Source organism: Macrosteles quadrilineatus, unplaced genomic scaffold, assembly GCF_028750875.1.
Source record: "Macrosteles quadrilineatus isolate MER2022 unplaced genomic scaffold, UCM_ALF_1.0 Scaffold_19__1_contigs__length_3004403, whole genome shotgun sequence".
Classification (NCBI taxonomy): Eukaryota; Metazoa; Arthropoda; class Insecta; order Hemiptera; family Cicadellidae; genus Macrosteles; species Macrosteles quadrilineatus.
Genome location: NW_026542612.1, coordinates 1,983,911 through 2,002,691, shown reverse-complemented (window position 1 = coordinate 2,002,691; position 18,781 = coordinate 1,983,911). Strand labels below are relative to the sequence as shown.

Sequence of the window (18,781 nt, the reverse complement as noted above, 5' to 3'; positions counted from 1 at the left end):
AAATCTAATAGAATCTCTAATAGAATCTAATTTCTCGCGAATCTAATAGAAACAGTCCTGGAACAAAACTACTTTGAATATAATAACGAATTCTTTTCCCAAAACACAGGTCTAGCCATGGGTTCCCCCCTATCAGCAGTAATGTCCGAAATTTTCCTAAACCACATTGAAAATTCCGAAATCCTGAATGATGAGAAGAACAGACATACCTCTAAAATACTAGAATACCACAGATATGCTGACGACATCATAGTCGCATTCCAAGGCAATAAAAGACAACTCGATGTCCTTCTGAAATACATGAACAACGTCCATCCAAAACTAAAGTTCACCCTAGAAATAGAATCTAAAAAATCCCTCAACTACCTAGACCTAACCATTACCAGAACAAAAAACAACTTCAGCTTTAATATTTATAGAAAACCAACGGCCACAGACCACGTAATACATGCCCATTCAAACCATCCAACCCAACACAAACTCGCAGCATTCCATAGTATGATTTATAGGCTTACAAATGTCCCACTTAATGAAGAGAACTATAATAAAGAGATGAACATCATTAAACAAATAGCGGTTAACAATGGTTATCACCCAACCCTTATCTCAAAGATTTTAATGAAACAAAAACGAAACCAAAGAAAACAAGAGCCCAAAGCTAACAAGGAATTTGTGACTACTACCTACCACGGAAAAATAAACAATTCATTCCATAAAATCTTAGAAGAACAGGGACTCAAAGTTGCCTACAGATCGACTAACAACCTCGGGAGCTTGCTAAATAAAAAGCAAATGACAACTGTAGACAACTACGAAGGTACAGGGGTCTACAAATTAACTTGTGGCTCTTGCCCCAAATTTTATATCGGGCAAACGGGCAGAAGTTTCCGCCAGCGTTTCAAAGAACATCTCCCCAGAAAGAATTCAGCCAGCTCATCAACCTATTCCGAACATCTTATTTCAGAAAACCATTCCTACACCTCAATAGATGCCAACTTAGAGATCTTACATAAAGCCCCCAAAAGCAACAAGTTAAATACAATAGAACATTTTCATATATATAACGCTACCAAAACAGACCCATCCCTCATACTAAATGACCAAAGAAACTTCGCCGCTAACATCATGTTTGATACATTAATTGAAATTAAAAATAAATAATACAATACAGTATTATCAAACACCTGTTTGCAAAATACATAACTCTATGGAGTGATAAGACCATGCTGCTAGAAGCGAAAGTCATCACATCCCAATTTCGGAGGTTAGGTTTGATGAAGACGAAGATCATGGCCATGTATCTGTGTTGTTTCTATATATGTCTTTGTAAATATTTAAATGTGACCAATGTATGTACAAATTACACCAAATCGACAATATCTCAAGCAAGAGATGGCAAACAAAATGTTTAGCTAACCTATGAGACAAAGGACTGACGATAACGTTTCGACGTAGAAACCTAGGTCTCCACTATATATTAAATTGGATCGTAAGGTAAGCCTTAGATTTAATTATGTTCAATAACGATCCAGAGGCTATATCTCCAAAAAAAAAAAAAATATTTATAAAACCTCTAGGTACAGGCATATAAAACAATGAATAAATACATCTAGCCTACTAATCTATATAAATAAAAAATGAACCCCTTTTCATCATGGTATTCCATAACTCGAGAAGGTGAGTGAGCGTAGCGAACAAACTTCAACTGTTAATACTGTTGCTAACCAGGACTTGATTGAGCGATGCGAACGAGCTCATCTTGAAAATGAACGAGCATTTTACATAAAGCCACATTAGGACAGGACGACGTCTGTCGGGCCAGCTAGTTAACAATAATAATCCACGTCCCATTTAAAAACTACGGTACTAAAATTAGCTGTAATTAAGTAGGCTAAATAATAACTTTACTGTTTGATCATTCATTTACACAATGATTATTATTTAAGTTAGTACAGTAGAACCCCAGTTAACCGAAATAAAGGGGAGGAGAGCCGTTTCGGATAACAAACTTTTCGGTTAACCTGTCTGTGGTGTTATTAATTTAACATTAATCATATCGTTTTGGTTTTCTTAGGATTCTCTGACTTCTTCGAGAAGGGTCGTGGTTGATCAGGAAGGAATGAGGGATTGTATTAGGCTGTTCAATATTTACTCTTTCTTCTAATGGCAAATGTGTTAGATGCCATTGATTTATTCTAAGCCGTCTTCCATTATTTAGTGTTACTGTGTTACCCAATATGATCAGGGATAAATGTCTGATTTTGATAAGATCTCTCTGTTACATTTCAGGTCTCTTATCCAGACCTTAACCCCTTCTTCCAGAGGTTTTAGTTCACTAAACCTTCCACAAAGATTCATGGCGGCTGAGGGATTAGGACGGTCGGGTGGTGTCCCAGCCCCTAAATTAGCCCTCACTTGGCTGCTCTGGGTTTTGACCATGAGTCACCCACTGGGCTCAATGCATAGTTGGTAAAATTTTTGTATATCACCATAATGTGTATTAAATAACGCCATTTTTGTAACCTGCGTCAAATAACAAGCACATTGAGCCCAAACACGAAATAACTGCGATCGTATTAAGCATACCACGACATGAAAACTTTCTATTATTTTAAAACCAAATGTATACTTAATATCGTCTTATTTATTTCGTGTTTGGGCTCAATGTTCTTGTTATTTGACGCAGGTTACAAAAAATGCAATATTTAATACATTTTATGGTGATATACAAAGATTCTACCACCTATGCATTGAGCCTAGTGGGTGACTCATGGCACAGAAAATAAACTACTATTACCCAGAATACCACGCTTACGGAGGTAGCATTAAGTGAAATTTAATTTGGAGCGCTGCCTATTGGTAGCGCTAGTGTCTTCAACTCAGCGCGCACGGGAGAAGTTTATCCAGTTTGAGTCAACTGTAACTAGACGGGCGCATCATATTTCCCGCTCTCTCCCCGTCCCGCCATTCCACAGTCGCGGCATATGTGACCTTGAACGAGGCAGCCGCAGCCGCTGTCACTCACTGGCGTTTCAATGAATGCCCACTATTATAGTACTACTGTATTACTTCAACGTTTTGCGTTACCTCGTTATCTGTTGTCTTTATTCCACTTCCAGATAAAATGTTATTCCAGTAGTGTTGTTAAGTTAACATATGACGTATTTGTTTTTATAATCTTTAACACCCTCAGTCGCAATAATTCATAGTTTGCTATTTTGCAATAAATTATTATATATTAATAGCCTTTATTTAATTGCACTATCGTGATGGTTCTAAAGATTATTCTAATAAAACGATTGAATTAACTCACTTCTCTTCATTATGTTCTGTAAAACTTTTGCAACTACAGTAATTTACAATTAACTCCCAGATGAGCAAGATTAGAAATTTTAAACATAAAAAATAACTGGATGACAACGCAATATAAAATATATTTCAGTAATTTATTTAAGTTTTGTAGCAAACATGTAGGTCTTTGATGGTTTGTATAAATATTTATAGTGCCATTGACAAAATATGTGTACAACTTATTTATTTGGTTACCAAAGGTAAACACAATTTTTAATAATCTTCCACCTTCTACCTTGTTATCCAACACAACTAACGATTTAGATTAATAAACAAAAATAATGTAAATGAAATTTGCCAAATAAACATAATTTATTCGAATGAGAACACTTACATTTATATCACAAAACAGTACAAAAAAGCATGTAGGCTAGGCTAAATACCAACAATAAAATAGTAAAGTACAATAACCAAATAGCTATTACAAACAAAGAACACGATGCAATTGCAATATATAAGAGCAAATAGCGTTAAATGCGCTCGGAAAAACAAGTGCCCAGTATCGACAATGAAACAATAGTATATTACAGGTAAAAAATTACATATGACAAATAAAGATATTTATAAACAGAATTATGTACACGTAGAAAGGTAGCCTACAAAAGCCAAATAGCTAATAGAAAAGAAATACAGATGCAATTGCGACATATATGTAATAGCAAATAAGGTTAAATATACCCGAAAAAAACAAGTGCCCAGTATCGATAATGAAACAATAGTATATGACAGGTAAAAAATTACAAATACCATATTAGGCTAATGCAAAACAAATAATTATATACACGTAGTAATGTACAAAAGCCAAATAGCTAATACAAACAAAATACACGATGCAATTACGACATATAATAGCAAATAACGTTAAATACACGCGGAAAAAACAAGTGCCCAGTATCGACAATGAAACAATAGTATATTACAGGTAAAAAATTACATATGACAAATAAAGATATTTATAAACAGAATTATGTACACGTAGAAAGGTAGCCTACAAAAGCCAAATAGGTAGCTAATACAAATGAAATACAGATGCAATTGCGACATATATGTAATAGCAAATAAGGTTAAATATACCCGAAAAAAAATCAAGTGCCCAGTATCGATAATGAAACAATAGTATATGACAGGTAAAAAATTACAAATACCATATTAGGCTAATGCAAAACAAATAATTATATACACGTAGTAATGTACAAAAGCCAAATAGCTAATACAAACAAAATACACGATGCAATTGCGACATATAAGAGCAACAATGTTACAGTTAAATTGAACACAAAGGAGCAAAAAAGAGGGTTAAAAACTCAATAACTGTGGACTCAATAATGGACTGGTTTGTCTTGTATCAAACCTTAGACATGCTTTAACACTTTTAACTTGTCTAAGGCACTGGTTTTCATGCTGGTACTTATCCATTTGCATTGTTTCTGTAGGCCTATTAAAATACGGAATAAAGTTCTTACAACGAAATCTTCATTCCTAAAACAATTGGCATTGGCACAAGTCAGTGACCTGAATGAAACTATCTTACTGGTACTGTTTAGCAACCTACGTACAATATGGCGTTTGTGGGCAATTGATTTGTACCTTATTTTGAAAATTGTTAACGCTAACGCTACATCGACAACGTACAGGAGGCTCTCCGAAGGGGCCAAAAGTCCACTTGTTTCATCCACTTTAAAAGTTGTAAACGATCTGTTAAGGAGTAGCAGTTTCTTTCGACTTGAAAGCTTTGAACGTAAGTCACACATCTTACCTAAGCACTGTATGCATTTGTACTTGTTGTAGTACCTGTGGGCAATATACCCAGCAAAATACACTTGGGAGCACGTTTCCAACATGACTACACTGTCTGGCATCACATCTATTCTCTGATTGTTGGTTTCAGCTGCCCCCTCACTTGACGTGGAGCATTGGCTGGAAGATTGGCTGATGTTGTCCTCGGTATTGGCCATTGGATCTGATAAATACATAATTATAAAACCAACTGATCATAATTATGCAAACATAAAATAACAAATGAGAACCAAAACACATGCGTATAGGCGCATTGACTTTACCAGGATAGATTAAATATACAGTATTTCATTGATCAAGTTGTTATGTGTATCCAACAGATCCTTCTATTGTTATGTATATACATTTACACAATCGTTATCCTTGTCACTTTTTATTTTGACTTTGGAATGCAAGACAACTTGAATGTCCTTGAACAATGGGTCTTTACAAACAGCAATTTTATCCTACATAACAAAACTAATTTTATATCTTGGTAAATCATTGTAATCTCTCAAACAACAGCTCAATAATTAACAGCATGCAATATAACAAAGCTTTATTCAATTTTGACGTCAAACTAAAAATATATGACAAACAGCAATTCTTCAGAACAAAAATATAATTGCTATCATGAGTAATCCTGGTTATCTTTTAAACAACAGCTTTATAAACATAATGCAATATAAAAATCGCTTTTTTACTAAAACTATCTCAAACAAAATTGTTAATGGGTTTATTATTGGGGTTTTCTGAAATATTTTACTACACCAATTCCTGACTAGGGGTTTCCTAAAAAACTAGAAATTGTTCTACCAAAGTTGTATGAGGATTTTTATTGCTTACCTTGAAGGTCTTCACTTTGATTACAAGTAGATATTTCCAGTAGCTTGTCTTCGTCTGGGTCGTAGGAAGTGGTTTTGGGCGGCTCTATCATGAGTTTTAGTGTCATCACTCGAAGAGTTCCTCTAAAAACTCGTACTGAAGGATTTCTGTTGAATCCACCTCTTTGTCTTATCGCAGAAAACAAGTTTTCTAATGGATCATGGTTCAGCCTGGAGGTTAGTAGAAACTTGCATTTTTCACTTTCCAGCAGCTGTAGCATGGCATTAATGGTAAAAATAAAACCATCAAAACACGGTGGCCTAGGAAATTTGCAATTAATTTTTTTCAAGTTAGTGAACATTTCGATTGCATTTTTCAAAATGTCTAACACATGTTTGTCACTTTGACTCAACGCACAGTTGTCAGGATTTCGAGACCTTAACCTCCTACTATTCATAGCATCAAACAATGAATTAATTGTTGCCAGGAACCTCGCCGTTGGTTGGGCAGTAGGGCTTCTTATCTGCCCTGTCGCTACTGCAGTGTGCAAAGCGACTGATGTTGTGTGGCTGAACACCTGAGCAGCGAGCGACACTTTCATCTTCTGGAAGTTGTTCGGGTATATATGAGCTGGGGTCAATTGATTTGCAGCTCTTGTTGTCTTGCTACTGGATTCGATTTCAAATAACCGCCTGATGTCTTTGAAAGATATCCTTTCGTCATAGAGGGCAAAGTCATGTGTCAAGAGATTATTTCTGACAGATTTGAGAAGATGTGGTGGGTCGTACAGAGTGAAAATCTTCATATCACCAGTTTAAAAAAATGGCTTCTCAACTGTTTGCTCCTAATCTTCTGTAGGCATTGGTATTCGTGGAACATTGGTCTGTGACAACAGCTTTGACCATTATTCCTGTTTCTGATAGGTGTTCTATGGCGTCTTTGATCAGTGTAGCAAGGACTGAGCCTGATAGACCATCCTGTGAAACAAAATAACCAATGGGTAATTTCCATAATTTTAATAATAAGCCTCTTATCATGAAAACGGTTGCTTCAGAAGCTAATTTCCTCGTTCTGCCTAAATAGCCACAATCCTCAAACCCTTCAATCAGGTCATACTGTGGCGAATATTCCAGTTGTTTTTTAATAGCCATCTCATCCACCAGCAATACACAACACTTTTCCTTCTCATTCATGCTTGCAGCTTTATGTTTGATTTTTTCAAATAACTTGCTGTTAAATCCAGGAATGAATAACTTTTTGGAAGATAACCAATTTCTAACCGTAGATATTCCCGGTAAGGTAATTTTTTTTGCCAAGAATCTATAGGCAGCAGGAGACCTTAAATACAATTCAATGGCAAACTTCATTTCGTCTTTCTTCCAAGCTTGTCTTTTTTTTGTGGAGCTGCATTCCAAAAAGAGTTGCTGCAGCTTTGGATTTTAATCCCGCTGTGATATTTTGCAGTGTTGGTTTAAAATGCTTTAATTTTCGGATTTGCCGCTTCAATGCTGATATTGTCGCCATTTTAGATGCTAATTGCTTCTTTTTTCTTGTGAGATTTTCCTGGATCCGTTTTTTTTTATGGTGATTCAAAAAGGGTCTTCCTTACGGTGTGTAGATTTGATCTCCCTACAAATCTGCTTGCTTGCGGTGACGCATTCACAATCCATTGTCGCACTGATGGAGACTGCTCAATTTCAAAAGTTGCAGATGACGTGCTTACAGCAGGAGAGGCCATGATGTCTGTTTGTGGTCTTCCTGGATATCTTCTTGATGAACATATACTTCGGCTAAGATGGACATCAGGAGACTGTACAACAGATGGATCTTCAACTTCTGAATCCGCAGCAAAAGGGTAGGGCACTGAACCACGGATCAGTCTTCCACTTGGAAGAATTGCTTCCTTCGGAAAGTGCTTCTCACAAACAACTTTGATCCTGTTCAGCTTCTTTGGTGAAAATCCAATCAGCAAAGGATTCCCTGTAAAAAAAGAATAATAATTTATAGTATTTATGTTTTTTTTTTTAAACAACTAACATTAAAATAAATGCAACTCGTGACATTGAAATAAACATAAATATTACATGAATTAGAACATTTAGTGGTCAATATTTCTTTGTGTTTAATAAATTTTGAATATTGATATGAAACTGAATTCTATGCTGTTCCAATATTTAAGATGCCTTTTGCAGTTCAGAATACAATTTATCCAATTTGGAGATGTGTTTGCTCGATTGCTACTGGCTTGGGTGTAAACAATGTTAATAATAATGACACAAAAATGTAATAATTTTCAAAAATATAAGTGCCAAAACTTCCTATTTCGAAACTTTTGAATCTCGAAACTCGGTGATCGAATCTCGAAACCGAAACTTTTCCAAAGTTTTCATGGTTTTGAGATTTGAGATTTGGTTTTGACACATCACTAATTCAGTAATGTAATGGATAACTGCCCAGTGAATAATCACTTTTAAACATTCACTTCATCACATCGAACTGTAACTACATAATCAGTAAAATACGATGTAAGGTAAATCTATTTAACCGTAGACAAAAAGAATTAAATACTTATTAAATATTTACTAGTTGCTCTGCCCGTGCTTCGCTACGGGGCGAGAATGCAGAAAAGAATAATTCGGTTTTACTTTAAGATACTATAATATTATATACTATGAGAAACAGTTACAACACACTTACCAGGAAACATATAGGCAAAAGCTCAATCCTGCGTATTGATTATTTAAATTAAGATCTCTTAATTACAGTACTATCATTTCATATAGTGTATAGCATTTAAAATATATGCAAAAGTATAATTCATTGACCAAATGGTACCAAGAAACAATTCTCCTTGTAAACAAATTAAATTAAATAGCAGAACAGCATTTCTGACAACAGCTGTAGTTTCATAACAATATTTGTTTCCCATGTTAATCTTATGGAGAAATACGAAACTTCAAAGGGCCCCCAGGCCTCACTCTCTAATTATTTCCTCAAAAAGAAAGTTTCCTGCACAACTTCACGTTACGCTCTTTCCAATGACACCAAAAACATGTCAATCAGTTCAGTAGTTTCGGAGGAGTAATTGTCACAAAAAACCTGCTTGCGTATTAAATAAGTATATAGATAGATTCTTAAACACTTTGTTGTCTAGTATTGATTAACCTTAAAAACTATTTCAAACTACGTCCATATGTTATTTGTAAACAAAGGGAAATGAGTTTGATCAAATGTCAACAGATAGCGCCCGCCTTCCAAACTTTAGCCCTTAAGTGTACTTAAGTGGTACCCTTTCTAAATATTCTGAGATGTATTTGCACATCTACGCGAAAATACCTTTAATTTGACACCTCAAACTTTAAAATCCGTCAAACTGTTATCGAGTTATGACTTTGAAAAGAAAACTGCTTGCGTATTAATATATAGATACCGTGAAAACTAGCCATTAAAACAAAATTTTAAATTGCCGTCATTTTGAAATTTGATTAGCCTTATGATCAAAGATATTTTCGGAGAATGTTTGTACCTGTAAACTTAAAGTTTCTACAAAGTTTCATAAAAATATCTCCAAGGGGTTTTGAGTTATTAATTATTTTCAAAAAAATAAAAATTGCGGATTACGGCTAAAGTAACACGAAATTGAAAAAAAGTTATTCGACATTTTCGATTTATTTTTGCATGTAGAATCTGAAGCCCGTTATGCTTCACTAAAAAACCCTGTATATGCCAATGCTTGAATGCAAATCTGTGCGTGCATACCTTCAATTTCAGACCTCAATCATGAAAAGCGGTCGGGTAGGAACGGTGAGTAGGAACTATTGACTATATATAATCAATGGTAGGAACAGAAAGTGACACATTGGAAAATCGAGCTTAGCATCATCCGTAAACCTCTGTTACAACCACCCACTGCAGTTGTGAATTTTTACTTTACACTGTACACAACCGCCATTGAAGCGCCGTCAATGAGTGGAACCTTGTTTCTAAGCTATTGGCGACGATCATTAATAAATTGAAGTTTCCCAGCCATATACAACACTGATTCTATGTCCTCTTTCTGGTTATCAAAACTTCAGAACAATTTTATACACAAAGAATCTCTGGTTCCTGACCTGGATGATGTCTAGTTAGTTAATTTCATTTACGTTTACACTATATTAAATATTCCACTTGCGATTAATTAAATCCTTTATGTAAAAAAAAACCTTGTAAATCTCACTTGGATGGGATTTTCCTTTAAAACTTGATCGGAAATGGTTGCGGTATTTGTAAACATATCTAGAAAAAATAATCTTGATCCAAACAGCTGTTCGTTATTTCATAGATGATTATGTGATAAAAATTGAACAAAAACTTGACAAAAATCGCACAAATCTGCTTTTTTAAACGTCCGTAATTTTATTTACAAAGTATTGAGGGCATTGAGGCCATATTGTAATGGCTACAGACACTCTCGCCAATCCAGTGAATACATTAAAATTACTTGAATCTTTATAGGTACTCTCGTTTTCCTGGAGAAGATTGCGTAAAATACCACCTTGAGTGTTACAGACAGACAGACAGACAGACAGAAATTTAGATGAGATTTGTTTCGGCTTCTTTAATGTATAAAACGTAAAAATAATCTAAAAATTTATGATTCTGAGCAATGTACAGACAAAACTCAAATTTTATTTATATAGATAGATAGATAGATGAATATTAAAACAGAACCGGTATGGATCATAAACATAAATAAATGATGTCAATAACCCAAAGTTGTTTAGGATAATTAGTTTTCACATTTAGTTTAGTATTTCAAAATTTAGAGTCTAACGTTCTTTCAGCTAGGGCCACTTGTCGGCTTTTAGCAGCGGTACAGAGTAATAAATCACCGTCCTTCTACGAAAGGACGGACCCTTCCTCGCCAGTTCTTAGAATGTTGTAACTCAAACCTTGGGTAAGGGAGTTGTCTTTTGTCTCTGTTTCGACGAGCATCACATTGTTAAGTTCGCATAGCTTCATATAGAACGCGAGAGGCAGATCCCTCCACGCATTTCATTCGTCTTATTCACATTATGTTAAAATCACATTAGTTTTTTCACAACGGTTTCATTTATACAGCCCACTAATATTATTTGTTAGTTTCTACATCAATACAATTATAGTTGATTTCAAAGTGTTAGTTTTTATTATTACCAAAGCAATGGCGCATAACGCGCTGCAACACTTTAAGACAAATTATTTTTTTGTTCCAGATTATTACCTCTAATTCTACTGATAATTCCAGTTTTATACGCCATAATACATTTGAAGTTTTGAGCAATCAAATAATTTCTAATCGTAATGCTGCGATCTTATTTGAAATGTAAACTTATTAGTACTAACTTTATAGAACAACACAATACACAATACAAATTAATATTTAAGTTTTGTATTCTTAAAAGGTGTCGTGAAAACATTAATATATAAATATATATATATATATATATATATGTATATATGATATTCAGTACTTACCGCAATTAATCGTCCAAATATCTGCTAATGGTGAATTGGGGAACCGGAACATACGGACACCTTCCTCCCGGCTTGAAGAACAAGACTTATAGCTCCACTTTGTCCTTGTCATGATAACAATTAACTTAAAACAACTTAAAAAAAAACACTATTTCAAAACACAAAAAATATACATTGACAATTGAGAATACAATTCCGTTTTGAAATTAACGCGCGCGCGCGCTGGCTACACTAGACAGTGCAGTGCAGACGAGCCATGACAGCTTAGCTAGGAGAGAGAGGGAAATAAGGGTGCGTGCAGTTGGCAGCACTGACAGCGCTTGCCTGTCAATGCTGGTGGCGCTGCCTATGGAGCGACAGGCAAAGCTCTCTCCGAGTACTTAACGCTGTATAACCAGCAGTCAGCATTCTGGGTAATAGTAGTTTATTTTCTGTGCTCATGGTCAAAACCCAGAGCAGCCGAGCGAGGGCTAATTTAGGGACTCGGACACCACCCGAACGTCCTAATCCCTCAGCCGCCACGAATCTTTGCGGAAGGTATAGCTCGTCTCCTGCTGTCAAAATTCCTCTTCATTCTCTCTTTTATGTGTTTGTCGTTTTGTTGGAAACCAGTGAAATCTTTATTAAAAATTGCCTTTTCAAAATCTTTTAATGATGGAAGATTTGACCTCAATTTTCTCCCAAAAACCAACACTGCTGGAGACAGTCCCGATTCTAACTTTGTTGTGCGGTAAACTAAAAATCCAAGATTTGGATCTTTATTTTCAACAATATTCTTTTGGCTATTGACACTGCATTCTCAGCACCACCGTTTGCCTGAGGAAAGTATGGACTGGTGGTCGTTGCTTCAAACCCATACTCTTTTACAAAATCCTTGAACGCTTGTGATGTGAATTGAGTTCCACCATCAGTCCGAATCTTATATGGAATTCCATGTCTTGCAAAAATGTTCTTTAACTTTCCTACAACAAAATTGGAGGACAGAACACGCCAATTAGACATTTAGACGGATTTACCACTACTCCATAGTCAGAAAGTCTTTCAAACAACATTCTTAGATGTTATTTATGCATTTCTTCAGACTGGGAAAACACTAAAATGTCGTCAATATATGCATAATAAAAATCAAGAACCTGAATAACTTCATCTATGAATTTTTGAAATGTTTGAAATGTTTCTGCTTTAGGGTTGCCATATCCCCGGATTTCCCCAGAGATTATCGGATTTTGACATTCAAATTTAGCTCCGGGGGATTTCTGCAAAAAGTGAAAAATCTCTTCTTTTTTACTTTCTACTAAAATGCATTTATACAATGGCACTTTTAAAATAAAATAAATGTTTGCGTCCGCAAATATCGTTATGCAAAAACTGAAAAATGCAACTCTTGTACTCTCTACTAACGTTTTTTTATTCCTTGGTTTCACTTTGGCCAGCTACGTCCTTGTTTATCTTTCGTTCGTTTCATTGCTCCCAGTCCTTCAATTTGCCTCTGCTGGCCAGTCCGAAGTCCGAAGGTATCCTTGTTCACTTCCAAAGCCTAGCATACAGAGTGACAGAGTGTTTTGTTGACTTTATTCGGTTATTCGTTATTTTTGGTGAAATGTGACAAGTGATGCAACATTTTATATTTTCGCGTACCATTTGAATATTGACAATGTAGCACAGAATATAATATTGAACAAAAACGGTATGGACTAATAAATATAAACAAATTACGTCACTGAACCGAATATTAGGCTAAAAGCGGTAACAACTGGTTTGGATGTTTTTAACAGTTCCATTTAAATAATAATAAATACCCCCGCCGCAGCTAAGCGAATTTCAACTTGTCTGATTACATCTTTACTAAATAAAATATTTCCATAACTAAGACATATTTATTCCCAATTTAAATAACATTAAATTAAATTTAACGAGTGCTTAGGTTTGCTGCTACGGGGAAGGTAAAAAGTGTTTTTTGACCATACGTCAATAGTATGGGATGAAATAAATAAATTTGCCAAATGTTATCAATATATATCCATAAACAAGTAAACTACAACAGTTTTCACTTTCTCCATAAGAATAACATGGGAATTTTAAATTACACTTTTTTTGAATTTTCTCCGTGACCGTTAGGCATACAACAGCGCTTCAATATACTAAATTATTTCTTTTTTAAAAATCTACAAATCAGGTTAAAAAGAAACTGCTAAATTTTTTGATTTTAGGGCCCATAAAACCCCTGTTCCCATGGTCCGATTATGCTGATTCGCGAACTCGTTCGAATAAACGTAGGTTTACACGTTTTTACCAAATTGCATCAAAATCGGATTATTTTATATATATATATATATAGTATGAATTTGAACGGATGGTATTTTTGGCCTCTAGGGACCTCAAAACAAAAAATCAAATCGGTCCCGGGTCCAGGTCTTAGGCTATTTGCACACACACCGATATTGGACGGTCGGTAATAAGTCGGTCGATATTTGATCGGTTCATGGTGCTCGCACACATACCGGAGTTTTATCGGCGAAACGATCAGTCTTTGTTGTTGTGTCGAGGACGAGATGAGATTATTGAATACTTAATCCTAAAAGTGTTGTTGCTATGTGGTTATTGTATCGACGTATTAATCACCGTAAGATTAAACGTATGTTCTGGATTCCTCCAATTAATCAAAGCAGAGAAAAAACATGAACATTCCACACACTTTTTGAAAAACTAAGGCTTGATAGCAGTGAAATTTTTAGAATGTCAATAGCATCCTTATCTATAAAGTCACCCATTTAAAACGTTATAAACACGCATACCAAAACTAATTAACAATGTCAGAAGAACAGTCCCCTGAAATGGAGGATGGTGTAGCGAGAACTGCTGATACGATCGGTAAACAATCGGTGTGTGTACAAGCTTGTATTTAGCTACTTTTTTTTTTGTACGCTACTGCGTCGCCGGCACATAAAAGTATGCAGTGGCAGTGGTCGGCTGCTCATCGGCATTTTACCGCTGCTGATCAGTGGTTGGCGTGTGTGCAAAGTCCTGTTTTCGCCTGTGGTTAACTATTGGAATTTGGACGGCCGGTAAAAAATTGGTCGTCGCAAATCGGTGTGTGTGCAACGAACCTTACCATGAGTACTACGGTAATAGCTTATTCCCTATATGGGGAATTCGCTAAAACGTGTTAACTTTCGGGCCAAAATGACATCATTTTGTTCATGTTTAAGTTTATGATCCATACAGTTTCTGTTATAATAATTTGTATGTACTAGGTATACAATTTTGCTAGCCAGTTAATTTTTATCAACTGTTATAGTGAGGGCCGCCAGCCAAAATCTCCTCTTTTTTACACATTACCATATGGCAACTCTAAGAATGACTCAAATGTTTGGTTGGAATAGGCTTAGAGTTTGAACTACCTAGATTTTCAGAATCTTTTAACACTACAGCAGGCCTAACATGTGAAGAGGTTAACCTAACATTTTGATTGTAAGAAGCCTGTAGAAACAGTGGCTTAATGTGAATTCTATTTCTTACATACAATCTGTCAGAACATTTGAGAACATACGATCGATTAATTCCAGGTTTATAGCCCACAACTGTACACTTAATCCACTTATCATCCTTCAATTTCATTATTTTCATCTTGTGTATTGCCTTCCGGATTACTTCATGAATTGTATACAAGAGGTTAAGTTACCTTGATTCTGTCCAAGTAATCCTTAAGTCGTCATTAGTGCGACCGGTTTCGATGTCTATGGCATCCTGACAATGATGCCATAGACATCGAAACCGGTCGCACTAATGACGACTTAAGGATTACTTGGACAGAATCAAGGTAACTTAACCTCTTGTATACAATTTCATTATGATAGCTCCACCTAATACTAACCTACTTAAAGGCCTAGCCTTTTTGTCAAAATAACGCTTCTGGATACATTGTCTATCTAGAAGTTGATTCCTAACATCCTTGCACACTTTAGGCCTTAAAAGATCTTGAGTACAGGGTAAAATACCTCTTAGTTTACAGTTATACAAAAGTTCACCAGGTGAAGGAATCTTATCTGAAATCGGAGTATTCCTGTACTCTAGCATAGTTAAAAACAAATCTTTTTTGTCATGAACAGCTTTAATTAACATTTTCTTTTAAGTCTGTACTGCTCGCTCTACCATTCCATTTGCTTGTGAATGCAATGGAGAAGAAGTTGTGTGAGTAAAAGTTTTAGAAAAATCCTGAAATACGCTAGCTGTGAATGACGTGCTGCCATCTGAAAAGACAATTTTTGGAATCCCATGTCTTCTAAAGGTTAATTTTATCTTGATAATCACTGTGAGTGATTTCATGTTTAATAGGGAGAACACTTCAGTGTACTTAGAATAATAGTCTATGACAATCATGTAGGTCTGACCCAATGTCTAAAAAATCAATACAAATTTTTTCCCAAGGGAGGAAAGGGACTGAGTGTGGTTTCAAAGGTTCCTTACGATTGTTGTTAGAATGCAAAATACAAGTTTCACAGGAAAGAGCCATGTACTCAATTTGAGTGTACATACCTGTCCAAAAAATCATTCCTTTAGCCCTCAAAATAGTTTTGATTATGATTACACCTCAGTGTGTATAGGGTTGTAGCCTAGCTAACATTTATTGTCTCATACATTTTGGAATGACAATAGCTGTACTTCTTAAGATTAAATTCTTACAGAGATTAAACTCATCTTTCAAACACCAACTCAGACTCAGACTCCGCCCCAGTAGTAGCTCTGCAGTTCCCCATGATAACCTTATGAGTATTCAAATTTAAAAGGAATTAAAGAATTTAGTCAGCTGTTTTAACTTTACAAGTTGGTTCTATAATATGCAATAGCATTAAATAGTATATTTCATTACTAGGACCGAAAGTGGCATTTTCCGGCGCGCGCTCAATTTTTTGTGTGAGGCGAAGCCGAACACAGGGAACCCCAATTTCACGTGCGAGGCGAAGCCGAGTACGTGAGAGCTATTTTCACGTACGAGGCGAAGCCGAGGACGGGAATAATGGAGCAAGTACCGGATAATAACTTTCGGTACGAGTTATGAACGATACTTTTCATCGCGACGCAAAAATACACAAACACAGAATAGCAGACCTTAGTAATATTACAATAATTATCTATCAAACAATTTGTTTAAACATAAAAATAAAATAAAATCTTCTAAAAGTAAACCTTTTTTCATTTTTGTTTATTAGCGAATTTCCCTATAGGGAAGTAGCTATTACCGTAGGTGGCACGGTAAGACCTAGACCCGGGACAAATTTACTTTTTCATTTTGATGTCCCCAGAGGCCAAAAACACCATTCGTTCAAATTTTTATATATGTATATATATATATATATATATAACGATGTACGGAGGGATAATGCTACTTGATATTTAGATTCAGTGATATCACTACCGGCCGTCCCCCCTCCGCGCCACTTCCGGCGTTCGAGGCCGGGTAGCAGTATCCCTCACTCCGTATTTACTCGAGCCTTACGTCGATTCTACTCCAGTTGATACGGAATACAGGATAGTACTACCTAAAATACGTGTTGCCAACTGTTGAATTAAACCCCACTGTCATCTCACATCTTCTTTATTTACTGTTATTTTATTCTTTAAATTTTCGTATTACCTAAATTATAGACTTACGTTTTGTGAAGTTTTATGTTCATTTATACAATTTCCATTATGTACGGACTTTGTCTCGTTATTATATCTCGCATATGACCTTTGACTATTAATACAATAGTTCTTCTGTATCCCATAGTGAATGATATAACATACGATTTCCCAAAACTTATTATTATTAACCAATCGTTTCAATTGTTATAATTTAAAATTCTCATAATGCAACTGGTTAAATGAAATATCAAAACCCAAAGTGCAAATGATAAAAGCCACGTAATTTACCAAATAAAACTAATCTTAGTTTTACATTGCCGTTATTAACTCCGTTTAGTGATTAATTTCAAATGAATGTAGGATAAGTAAATACCCCCGCCGCAGCTAACCTGCTGTCTAAGCGAATTTCCATTTGGCTGAATTGCTTTTCAATTGATCTATTTAAATAAAATTAGGTTTAACGAGTACCTAGGTTTGCTGCTACAAGGAAACTAATAAAGTGTGTGTTTTAAGTAAAATAATTATTGCTTAGTATAAAATGAATATATTTGCCAAGTTTGATCAAAAGATATCCATAAACAAGCAAACTACAACATTTTACAATATTCTCCATAAGAATAACATGGTGATTTAAAATTTAAATTTTTTTAGTTTTCTCCGTAACCAATAACCGTACAAAAACACTTTGATATACTGAATTGTTTGTTTTTTAAGCTCTTAAGGAAAGTTTAGAGAAAAATTGGGAAATTTTGTGTTATGAGGGTCAAAAGTGAGAAAAACCAATTTTTACCCGTTTCATCGTAGGTGAACGCATTGCTTAGAATCTGTTTTAAATTACACAAGAAGTGACAATATGTATACATGTACTAGTGGATGATCTGCTAACATTTCGACTGGTTACGTAACACTAAACATTAACGTCAAGTTATTTATAGGCCTACTGTGAATATATATTTATTCTGTGATTTAACTTTCGGTTTTTGGACGACTTTTAACTCGATGTACAAAAGGTATATGTAACATAGTTACTACTCGGTGTAACATATTATGTTTTCTGAGGTAAATATATTCTTCAATAATTACTAACGATTACAAATGATAAAATTGGAAGTAGAAACTTTGTTTTAGTAGGGTGATCCTTAATCCGCGTAGTTTTTGCGTGGAGTAAATAAGGATCGATATACGGTTTACTGTTAGTTTTTTATATGTCAAAGAGTCGTTTTCACCAAAACTGTTACTGTTAACACGCATAGATTGTTTACTAAACTCTGTACTACATTAAAATTTCACTTCATGACGGTTACCCCTATTGTAATAAAAATACTGAACGGCCCAATCCACTGTCACCTTTCGTATGTTGTATAATACCTATTATAATACACGTATAAATTGTTGTTTAGCAAAATTTTACAAACAAAATTCTTAAATAAATTTCATACTTTACCACAGTGGTGTAGGTACAACACCATCTTGAACATATAGGAGGTGAAAAATCCTTCCTGAAATTTTTTTTAAAAGTATGTCACTTTTTTATTATTTTTTAAGTGTTGACGGCCTCTTTTAACCTTGCATTTGCACACATAGACTAACCACCCGTTCGTGGATTGTATACAGCAAAGCAAGGAGTGAGCCGGTAAAGTACAAACCACCCGGCTTATATACTGTACCACCACCATTATACACATGTTTTGAAAGAAAATATTTT

The 18,781-nt window shown here is 35.1% G+C and overlaps 2 protein-coding genes across 2 annotated transcripts in view; one reads left to right on the top strand and one right to left on the bottom strand.

The window, feature by feature from the left end:
• Nucleotides 1-18,781, bottom strand: part of LOC129005322 (protein Spindly-like) — a 183,475-nt gene that overhangs the window by 94,376 nt on the left and 70,318 nt on the right. The gene's annotated exons all lie outside the window — the stretch shown is intronic.
• LOC129005324 (protein LZIC-like) overlaps nucleotides 1-18,781 on the top strand; it is a 72,306-nt gene that overhangs the window by 1,271 nt on the left and 52,254 nt on the right. The window lies entirely within an intron of this gene.